The sequence below is a fragment of the Mixophyes fleayi genome, chromosome 6 (assembly GCF_038048845.1).
Source record: "Mixophyes fleayi isolate aMixFle1 chromosome 6, aMixFle1.hap1, whole genome shotgun sequence".
Lineage (NCBI taxonomy): Eukaryota > Metazoa > Chordata > Amphibia > Anura > Limnodynastidae > Mixophyes > Mixophyes fleayi.
In genome coordinates this window covers 29,011,922-29,024,128 of record NC_134407.1, presented here as the reverse complement: position 1 = coordinate 29,024,128, position 12,207 = coordinate 29,011,922, and the positions used below count along the sequence as shown (strand labels likewise).

At 39.9% G+C, this 12,207-nt stretch overlaps 1 protein-coding gene across 4 annotated transcripts in view; it reads left to right on the top strand.

The window, feature by feature from the left end:
• EXOC6 (exocyst complex component 6) overlaps positions 1-12,207 on the top strand; it is a 213,470-nt gene that overhangs the window by 8,248 nt on the left and 193,015 nt on the right. The window lies entirely within an intron of this gene.

The window sequence follows — 12,207 nt, the reverse complement described above, 5'->3', positions numbered from 1 at the left end:
ACATGCATGGCACCTGTACTTGGGTAAGGTTGATGATAGTCATACAATAATGTATCTATGTGAGTATTTTCAAAATAGAACAGGCCTGACATCTTCTTATGTATGAGGCTGTGCATGTAGGTGACAATACACAGATAAATACTATGCTGGTGTGTTCTAAATTGCACCCAGGACTACTGATTATAAATCTATTTATCTGTCTCTCTGTCTGTCTATTTATCTGGAATGTATATTCTGTACAGTACATTTTTTTTATTATACACACTATGGGGGAATTCAACTGCGTGCAAAGTCATGACGGAGTCTCGTCTGTTGAGGCTCCATAAGTTGATACAGTACTAAAACATCACTGAGTTTTGCACATCACGCAAGGCAACATCTCCACTTTTTGAAATCCGCAGTTTAGTAAATATACCCCAGCATTAGAATTCAGATATTAATGGGGCTTATCTTTGAGTCAAAAGCATCATTCCCTCTGACATTAATTACATGTGTATTGGATTGTTTTTAATGCTGCTAAAACTCTTGTAAACGCATATGACACTAAAAACCGTTGCTGATAGTGTCACCATAGCCACTACTGCTGTCTCTAGTGTTAGCTTTCATCCTGTTTTTGGTTCCACGCTTCATAATCTTGAGTTTACCATGGGTTAATGCATCGTGGAAGCCAACAATGGGCTCCAGAAAGAAATGCGTGTCAAACTCATCTGCATTTGACACGCATTTTCACGCTCCTCAATACAGTAGCAGTGAGTATCTGACTTAAGGGTACATCTAAGGGTAAGGGTATACTTTTTTCCCCACTTTTTAAAAAAAATGCTGTAGTTGCCCATCATCGCACTCAGAGACCAGGAGTGTGGAGTATGAGCTGCACAGTGGCTTAGTGGTTAGCACTTCTACCTCACAGCACTGGGGTCATGAGTTCAATTCCCAACCATGGCCTTATATCTGTGTGGAGTTTGTATGTTCTCCCTGTGTTTGCGTGGGTTTCCTCTGGGTGCTCAGGTTTCCTCCCAGACTTCAAAAACATACTGGCAGGTTAATAGTCTGTCTCTTTATCTCTCTCTCAGTCTGTATGTGTATATTAGGGAATTTAGACTGTAAGCTCCAATGGGGCAGGGTCTGATGTGAGTGAGTTCTCTGTACAGCGCTGCGGAATTAGTGGCGCTATATAAATAGCTGATGATGATATGAGGCAGCCCTCATTTTTGACACCTGTACCTGGCATGTGCTTAAAAAAAGCTACTTATAGGCATCAATGATTATTAAGAAAAGTTAAAATTGTATTTTGTAAATGAGGTTTATTAAGAAAAGCCAAAAGTATTTTTATAAATAAGGTTTATGTTGAATCTTGTGGCCACTATGAATGTTCCTGAGTATTAATGAGTGTGGACAGCCAATGGGCTTGCAGGAGAATGCTCAGCCTGTGAGATCATCAAACTGCCAGCTTTCAGTACATTTGCTCTGACTGATCACATGAGATTGGGTCACTACAACTTCTACCTAGACCAATAGCTATTACAATAATCATATGCCTGTTTTATGGCCAAGAGGGAGACTGTTCAGTAGATGATTTTTCTACATATATATGTACGTATATATTAATATCTCTATATTATTGTAAATAGGCTTTTACGTTGGATGTTCCATTAATCTTAGATTTTGCAAGACTGCATAACAGGTACACATTAATGCTACATTGCCTCTAGAAAATCATCATACCCTGTCAAAACCATTACCCTTTGTCACACTACACTATGGAAATTGAAATATATTAAATCAAACTTTTTTCCCCAGCTGTATTTACACATTATAACCGTCTTGGATATGTGATGATACCCTTAGAGTAACTGTTATAAACTTGCTTAGGTACAGCCAATGACCTTCACAGATCACACAACAGGCTAATTGACCATCATCTGACATCATTTGTATCTTTTGATTTCTTCAGAATAAAACCGGCTGCTCATTAAGGATTTCACTACAAGTTGTACATGGTAAGGCAAAGATTTCACTATGGTTGGGAAAGTGCTTTCAAAAGGGTTCCTTGATTAATATGTGGAAAGTCACAAGTTTGGTGAAGGATACAAGAATATGTTCAAGTCTTCCTCAGAGTACCGTTCAAAGTATTATTAGGAAGTGGAAAGTGCATAGCACCACCAATACCTTGCCTAGATCAGGCCGTCTCTCTAAACTGGATGCAGGGCCAGGAGGCTATTGATCAGGGAAGTGGCAACTTTGAAGGACTTATAAGTCTCTGTGGCTGAGATTGGTTGGTCTGTGTATGTGACAGTTATCTCACAAGCTTTACAAAGAGCTCCTCTGTATGGCAGGGTGGCAAGAACGAAGCCTTTTTCCACACTCCGCCTCGTTTGAGCTTTGCAAAAAAAACACTTGGAAGATTCTGATGCCATGGGGCAAAAGGTTGTATGGTCAGATGAGAACAAGATAGAACTTTGTGGACTGCACTCCAAGCACTATGGGGCAAACTAAGCACACACACCACCCAAGACACACCATACCTACTGTGAAGCAGGGGGGTTGGTAACATTATGTTGTGGGGTGTTTCTCTTCAGCTGGGACTGGGCAGTTGGTCAGGTTGAATGGATGATGGATGCTGCCAAGTGCACCTAAATTCTTGAGGAAAACCTGCGGCCCTCTGCTAGACAGCTGAAGAAGGGCAGGTGGTTCACCTTCCAGCAATAAAGACCTAAGCCAGTGTTGGCTACCCTGTGACACTCCAGGTGTTGTGAAACTACAAGTCCCAGCATGTTTTGCCAATATATAGCAGCTTATTGCTGGAAGTGTATGTTGGGACTTGTAGTTTCACAACACCTGGAGTGTAACAGGTAAGCCAACACTGACCTAAGCACTCCACCAAGAAAACATTGCAGTGGCTTAAGGATAGGACGATGAAAGTCCTTCATCTGTCAAGTCAGAACCCTAACATAAATCTGTGTATGGGCTTAAAGAGATCTGTCCATTGCTGCTCACCACGAAATTGGACTGAACTTGAACAATTCTGCAAGTAAGAATGGGTATATATTCCCCAATCTAGGTGCACAAAGCTGGTACAGACATATACAGACAGACTGATGGCTGTAATCACATCAAAGGGTGGCTCTACAAAGTAATACATCAGGGGCCTGATCACTTTCCCAACAATGTTATTTTAGTTTCTCATTTTTCGAAATGTGTAAATAGCAACGGAAAAAGTTTATTTCAATTTCTATGGTCTAATGTGACAAAAGGTAATCATTCTGACAGATTATGATGATTTTCTGTAGGCACTGTATACTGAGATACTGCAAATAAAGTGGTAATTTTAAGTGAATGCCGTAATGTACGTATATTGCCTAAGGGCCCATTCACACCTGTCCACTGTTAATGAGCTCTTCATTCGTTACCGTGTGAAAAGTGGTTTCAAAATAGAATTTATGTGGACATTCCCACCTTTGCGCTTTAAAATGTTCACATTGCAATTACAAATTTTATAACTCAGCGAGATAGATTATTTTAATGAGGTTCCCAGGATACAAAGGATATATATATATATATATGTATGTATATATAGGGGCAATCCTTATTTTGTGGATGGCTGCAGAACATGTTTTATCCCGCAAAGGGACTTGCTTTTTCAATATTCTCAGATGTAGTGTGAACCAGCTTCAGTCTGTACTGACAGTGGGATTCCTTTTCCACTTGTCTGCTGCACTACACACGGGAGAGCACTTTCTCCCAGTATAATGTAATAGAAACATATAAATATAAAATAGTAACACAAGTTATAAAGACATTTACATTGTTACATCTCTCTATCATGTTCCATTTAAGACATTAATGAGGCTAAAAGGAGCAGTTATCTTAGGAGAATACATAAAAAGTTGAATTGATTGAAGCAGGTGGTCCTGAAGTGGTAGTCGGCTGGACTTGGTAGCGATGTTTTACTGTTTCTGTCCAGCGCATTTCCAACCAGACTCGCAATCCCGCAAAAGTAGAAGCGACCTGATTTTAAAGGGTCAGTTCCAGAAACCAGGATGTGGATACTCTGCATCCTGATGTATTTTGTGTATTTTTTACGCAAACACGGGGAAAACAAACAAACTCCACACAGATAAGGCCAAGGTCGGGAATCGAACTCATGACCCCAGCGCTGTGAGGCTGAAATGCTAACTAAGCCACCCATTATAGGTTCACATCTAGGTCCCTGTTGTGGTGATGTCCGTTGCCTCACCTCACATTACCTCTACGATTGGTTGTATGTTGCTGCTCATCTTAAATACTTTTTTTTCTACTTGCAAAATACTGTCCATGAATTGTGAATGTATAAATGTATTGCTAGACGTTACCACTGCTGGGTGATATTCTCCCGTAATTAAATTGTTGACAAATGATTGTTATTTATGCAATAAGTTTTGAAGTGATGCATACATGCTCTTGTTTAATTAGCAAAAAGAACATTTTTGTAGTGTAAATATTTAAAATGTTAATAACTATTTCAAGTGTAAATTGAGGAAGTAATAATTTTCTTCTTGTGGTACAGGGGTTATGTAATAATTATGCCCCCCCCCCCCCACTTGTATATGTCCCCTGCCCATAATGACCATAGATATTACTTATCTCACAAATTTAGTGCTGTTTACAGGCACTGCTCGCTACTCAGGGTGGAAGCGATTTGATGGTGTTTCCATAAATATCTCCTTTCTCTATTACAGTAATGTGCTAAATTAAGTAGCAGATTATAATGATACTGAATGCTATAATATATATTTGCAAATGTCTTTTTACATCTTAACTTTTTTTTCCCCCAGCACATACCTCCCAACTGTCCCGATTTTGGCAGGACACCCATTTCCCCTATGAGTGTCACCATTGCACCTATGGGGGAATCCTGATTCACCCATAGGGAAAATGGGGGAACTTTTTTCCAAATATGGTGGGGGTATGGTTGGAACTGGGGCGGGGCTTATTTTGTCCCACTTTCAGGATTCTAACTGTTGGGAGGTATGCCAGCATAATCATCATCATCATCATCATCATTTATTTATATAGCGTCACTAATTCTGTAGCGTTGTACAGAGAACTCATTCACATCAGTCCCTGCCCCATTGGAGCTTACAGTCTAAATTCCCTAATATAGACACACACTCACACACAGACACAGACAGACAGCGAGGGAGAGACTAGGGTCAATTTTTATAGCAGCCAGTTAACCTAACAGTATGTCTTTGGAGTGTGGGAGGAAACGGGGAGAACATACTAAACTCCTCACAGATAAGGCCATGGTTGGGAATCGAACTCATGACCCCTGTGCTGTGAGGCAGAAGTGCTAACCTTATATAATTTCAAATATCTTAGCTATTTCATTTATTTAAAAAATGAACATTGTAAAAAGTCTGAGCCAAGTTCTGTTACCGTAGAAACGGCTTTACTGTCACTGCAGCAGTAACGGGAAACTTTTACATTTGTTGTTTATGATGTTTCATACTCGGAGGGAATGCATTTAGGCGCGAGGTTCTCTCGAATGTCTGAGAGACACCTTGCGGCAGAGATTTGATAGAAGTCTCCGCTCATTTTGTGGGTGCGAGGATAAATGAGCGGAGCGTTCTACCGTAATTGCTGGCAATGTCCAATGCGACACATTGCCAGCAATTGAATCTCCCCCAAAGATATGGTATTGTTAAGCTTCGTGTAAATGTGATTTCACACATATAAATATTTATGAATATAAATACATGAATGATACGCCCAGGGCAGATGGCAAATTCCTAGAGTTGGGTCCTACAATAGGAAGACTGTGATTCTACATAGCAAAGCATGCTTCAGAACAGGACAGTTTATATATATATATATATATATATATATATATATATATATATATATATATATATATATCTAATATATAAATGCTTAGTGGCGTCTGTCTGTCTGTGTGTGTGTGGAAAAAAAAACCAAGTTGCAGCGCCACCTGCTGGGCAGAGTTATACACTGACCTACTAAATTCTTAGTGTGTGTGGGAAAAAAAATTCAAAAAGGGCTGAAATTTGGTAAGGCTCAAACTCATTTTCGTGAGGTAATTTTACCTCATGAACACACATTAAAAAGGCCGCTTGCGTCGGGAACTAACGCTCTTCCCCTGAGGAGGCCTGGGCTAGGCCCAAATGCATGACAAGAACCTTTTTAAGACCTTAAGTATCTTGATTTGACTAGAATGCATGAGTATCATGCACGGGTTAACTTGTGTATATATATATATATATATATATATATATATATATACAAATTATATATATGATATTGAGGCAACACGCCTAGCAGAATAAATAGTAATAATAAATGAACTGTATGAGTGCACCGTGTTACTGATTCAGGGCATGAAGTATTTTCTAGAGTGGATTTGCTCACAGTTACTGCAGAAAAACACTGTGAGATTTCAACTGTATGGGAAAATAGACTTATGTGACTGATAAAGCAGGCTCATGTGACATACTATATATATCCCCCTCAGGCAGAAGTACAATATGTCTTTTAACCTCCGCTAGCTCAGCCTACTGTATGTTTATTATTTTTAGCACAACTGTTGGGCGTAGTTTAGGATTTCACTTGTCCTTAGCACACAGAGATTGATCCGTTTGACTCTGTATTTTGCTTAGAGCTATGGCCTTTCTTAGGTTTCTGCATATTGCAGTATCTGTAGGCATTTAGTGTAAGAAATCATGATGGGAAATATTGTTACAGTTAATCTTTGGTTTACAAGGCCGTATTTGTCAGTGTTGTTACATGTAAACATTAGCAGTACGGTCTGTGGAATTGTGTTATTAATATAGGCTTCCCTTTTCACTTCCTAATTCCATCCATTGAAACTGGTGTTTTGCAAATTCCTCTTTGGCTTGCATATACTTATTATTGCTGGGTTATATTTTGTGTTGTTACAGTTCTAGGAACCCCTAAACCTGGACAATTTTGTGCCCACCCAGCCTCTTGACCTTTGTGTTACACACACGGGCTTGTCACCAAATCACTTCTGGCTTCATTACAGCTGATTAGTGCGGACTGAAGGGTACACATAGAGTCCCACATCCTCCCACTGCATTTTCTGCCAGTCCCTGATAAAGATCCTTTCGGTTTTGAGAAGACCATTATCAGGGATCATGATGGTTTTCAACCCATGCACACTGAGGTATTGGGCCCAATTCATAGGCAAACCGAGAGGGGGGGGGGGTTCCTAGTGCCTGGAAACCCCCCTCCAAGCCTGGGGCACTGTATAATTGAGGTGGTTGGACCCTGCGCCCGCTTCACATGGCTCTGCTTGAAAAGGAGAGCTGCGTGCACCTAACAGTAGTGCAAGCAGCATTGCCCATGTATATTATAGAGATAGGTAGAGTTGGAGAGCAGCCAAGCACTGTCTAATATTATAGCCACACCCCCATGCATGATGGTCACGCCCACTGGTGGCGTGTGGAAACTCCCCTCTACAAATCCTGCGTTTGCCCCTGCAATTGCCTGATAATGGCTGCAATATTGCAATGTATGGGCACTTTTGCTCAGTATATAGAAACCTCACCAATGTTCCCTAAAAGTTAAGTGATCCAGAGATGAAGGAGTTAAAATCTTAATAAATTAACCTGTTAACGCTTGCATGTGTTTGTAGGGCAGTGGGTATGATTCATATTCCTAAGCACCATTGTTCCACAGTATATATAACTGGTAGCTGTATTGATGTCTGGCTGTCCTTAATCGAACACTGTACAGTATATGAATGATGCAGTACAACCACATCTGGGATCCCCCTGTGATCACATGATCTCCATAAGATAGAGAGGGAATATAATATAAAAAAAATCACCTGTGATCTTCTATGTCAGCTGCAGTTAAAAAAAAAAAAGCAAACGTGCTTTAAAAACGGAAATAGATTTTTAATGTCTCCTGAGTTCTATTATGACCTACTATGGAGCACACTAATGAAAAAAATAGTAAAAGAAAAAAGTAACAGGATGTTTTTTTGTCATCAAAAGCAGTGACATAATATGTGTAATGGACATTTCTAAAAAAAAAAATGGCACTGTGCATTAAGCAACTTCTAATTTATTTTCAGAGTAAACACAGCTGTTCTAAATGTCAAGGAAACAGTAAAATAATACAGTTCACCCTACAGTTCAACTTCATTTTGCAGGGCTGCATTAAGAATGTACTGTTCATTTCAGCTATCATTTAACAAGCCGAGTTTCCAACAGTTACAGCAACAAATCACTGACCTTACAGAGAATATGTATGCGACCTCGTGCCTCATTGCCAAATGCCATCTGCTGTTGTTTTCCAAGGCTTCATGGATGGTGAGCACAGAACAAGCAGAAGTAAACATTTAGCGCACAATTGCTCTTGTTTTGTGGGAATAAAAAAAACCACCTGATCAATACTATTTATTTGGTCTATGCTCCTAAAGTGTTACATTTGGAATAAAAAGAAAGTCTCACAAAATAAAATAATATAAAGTATAAATATATAACTCATATCATGACAGACATAACCGTCCTATTCCCCCCACCCCCAGTTTGCTGGCTGAAGTGCCCCTGGCTGGATAAATAAGAGGCTGGACATAATGGTGCTATTTTTCATCTGTTTTTTTTCTGAACAGAAAATACCACACAGATCTGTCTGTGGTACAGTACACCCTTATTTTGTTTACTTTTCTTCATGTTTCTCAAGAGCAATTTTTTTAACATGTTACTTGATTTTCTTTTTTACGTTTGAATCTAAGGGAAAAATGCAGAGAAAATGTCATTAGATTAAAATGTCCCATCACTAATATTACCCCTCTAAGGGATATATTTACTAAACCGGGTTTGAAGAATTGAAGATGTTGCCTATAGCAACCAGTCAGATTCTAGCTGTCATTTCGTAGACTGTACTAAATATGTGATGACTAGAATCTGATTGGTTGCTATAGGCAACGTCTCCACTTTTTCAAACCCACAGTTTAGTAAATATATCTCTTAAGTCTTTCAAACCTAATTACATTGGGCAGCTGAAGCGGTGCCGTGATGCGATGGATGCGATAGAGCACTACCTTGTGCACAGGCTCCAGAGCTTCATCAGTGCTATCACTGGTGGACTGGGAGGGAGTCCCAGGGCCCTAATACATACCTCCCGACTCTTTAAGCTGGGGAATTGGGACACAGTGCATGTGCCATTGCGCTTGCACATGAATGAAGGCTTGGTCAAGTGGGAAAGGGTGTGGCCACTCTCCAGGGAATGGGCAGCACTTCTGAGGCGCTAGTCCACCCTTTCCCCTCCCTTAAAAACACCCCTTGCAGAGTAACCGTGAACGGCACATAACTCCCAACCTTATAGCCCGACCGGGACAAAGCACTCTAATTAAATCTAGACAGTTGGAAGGTATGCAGTAATTACCCATGTAGTGGAACTGGACAGGACACAACAGTGTACCCTTGTGCGACATCATTTGTACACTACTCAATTGTCTTTCAAAACAAAAATCTATCAGATGAACCATGTACAGTCAGGCACATTAAATACATATGCTACATGGCTCAACTTCAATTTGTTCACAGGCATTCTGTATGTTAAAAAACGGTAGGCATTCATCACACATGTGAACTAAATACAGTAAAGTCTTGCAACAGGTGCAAAACATGTATCCTGTTTTACATAGCTGGTCCTGCAGCACTGTGTGTAGGGATCTTTGAGACCTGTCCAGTGGGCTGTTGTGCTGAATTAGTTTGTCATGGTCACCTGTCCAGTCTTACTGAAGTTTGCAAACCTCTTGTTTTATAATGTGACCTTGTATACTTATTTTTCTAAAGTAATTGATTGGAAAATTCCTGCAGGTAAGTGTCCTTTTCTCAGTACCTTTAGTAATATACATTGGAACACTGTGACTGTACACATGACAATAGAATCTTGGGTTATGTGTTCCCATGGGATTCCCCTCTCCCTTCAGCTATAAGAGAGCAGTTGTCCTCTCAGCAGGGAGGATTGTGCATCTGCTGTTTTCTGATACACGCTGTGTGGGAGTAGAAATAAAAACAGTTCTAACATCTTCACTTATAATACCAATCATTGTCGTATAATACCAGTCGTTATATAAGAAACCGTTCTGGTTCCTTGTATAACGTCACCTGGCAACATATACTATCTAATTACTGTAATTCAACAGTTCAGGAACATATTGGGATGAGCTACTCCCCATCTCTGTAGTAGAAATGAAAGGGTGCCTTGTGCTGCAATGTCAGAGTTAGAGAATGGATAGACTGAATAATAGTGCGGCCCATGTAATACTTACCTCTACTCCTCTACTGTATGCAAGTGGCAGGTACAGTCATGTGACAAAGAAAGTGCACCAGCTTATATAATTCTCTATTTACATATCCGGAGATAATTAACAATCACTTAGTCCTCACCAAATCCTTAAATATAATTTCAATCTAATCCCCTTTGACAAATAACCCAGAACAGACTTTACTTTGCCATTATTTAAAAAACAGTAAATCAATATGAAGAAGTCATGTATGAAAAGGTAAGTGCACCCTAGGATTCAGCGTCTTGTTGAACCTCCTTTAGCAGTGATACCTTGAACTAGTTGTTTTCTGCAATTCTCTGCAACCTTTTCTCACCCTCGGCACTCCTAATCCCTTCCCAGAATTTCATGGTATACCATTGCACAATATGAAACGTTCTATAAGAAGTGACTGCAGATGTCCCTGTTCCGAGGAGCTAGCACTTTAAGCCCGGGGACAGAGAGAGCCGCCGGTTGCCGACGTAGTTGTGCTGTCAGTTTACAGTTAATGTGGGAGAGAAAGGAAGAGACTGCTGGAGGGAAGAGACGGCAGTGATCAGTGCTTAAAAGAGAGAAAGTTATATGAACATGAACTCACCAAAATAACCACAGCAAGTAACAGGAAAGGGGCAGTGCTAGGTCCATAACCAGGGAAAAGATAAGTAAGGAGGAGGGCAGGACTTCTGGATACAGTGGGAGAGGAAGTTCGGAAAGGAACATATGTGGGAAAGAAGATCTTGTGCTTTTTCTACTGTTGGAGATATTGCGCCGCTGCGGCGCACTTGACAACATCTCGTGGCACACCGGTTGCAGAGCACTAGTTTTCTGTATGAGTTTATCAGTCTCTTATATCATATTTGAAGAATTTTGGCCCACTCCTCCTTGTAAGACATATAAACGCCATACTTGTTTGTCTTTTTCTTTTTTTAGGACTAGGTGAGAACTAGTTGATTGTTAATTATGTCTTGATATGTAAAAGCACAGATTTAAAAGAATGTCTACTTTCTTTTTGAGATGACTGTACATTTTAAATAGGCTTTAAGGGAAGTGAGTGCAGTTGAAATTTTGTCACCGGGGGTGGGGCCAAAATTATGTTATTCACGTCATTTAGGCTCTCTACAGGCAGGTTGCGGAAGAATTGACTGTTTGCCCGGGAGACCTACCCGGAATTCGGGAGTCTCCCCCCAGACTTTCCGGGAGAGTGGGCAAGTATGAGTTATAGAGAGGCTTGGTGGTAATCATTTTAATCTGTCTCTTAATTAAAAACTTTGTTTTATTTTAAGTAATCTAAAATATATGTTGTATGAAAGGTTTATACTGAATAAAGCGAAGAAACGCCAATGTTTTGAGAGATTTGTTAGAAAGCTCAATCTTTATAGATCCAAGCAAGCCACTGAATTCTATGGCAGAACAACTGCTATGACTATATATAGAGAAACAAGTTCTCTGTGCAAGGACAAGTACTCATATATTTTACTGCCTTGGGAATCGTGTGTATGGTTTAGAAGTAAGATATTAAAAGCCGTGTTTGTTCAGCGCTACTGACGGACGCATCATGTCAAGTTCATGGTGGAAATTTGCAGTGAGATGAAGGAATGTAGAGACCTGATTGGACTGTGTTGTAGGAAACTATTATGTGTTGTAGATACCAGATCTATTGTATGTTTTTTTCGCAGAGAATTGTCAGGCGTTATAAGTCACTGTTACTCTTGTACGTTGTAGTAGCAATGCCTGACATTTTCAAGAACAAGTAAAAACACTATTTGACATTAATTGTTTATCAAAGTCTGTGTTTTACTGGGCTGAATAATATACATGGAATACCTGAAATCTTTATACTTTAATAAATGGATACACCAGGCTTTTATCGCTCTGCAGCAGGATTCCATCTGAGAAGAGAGAGAGGAGAC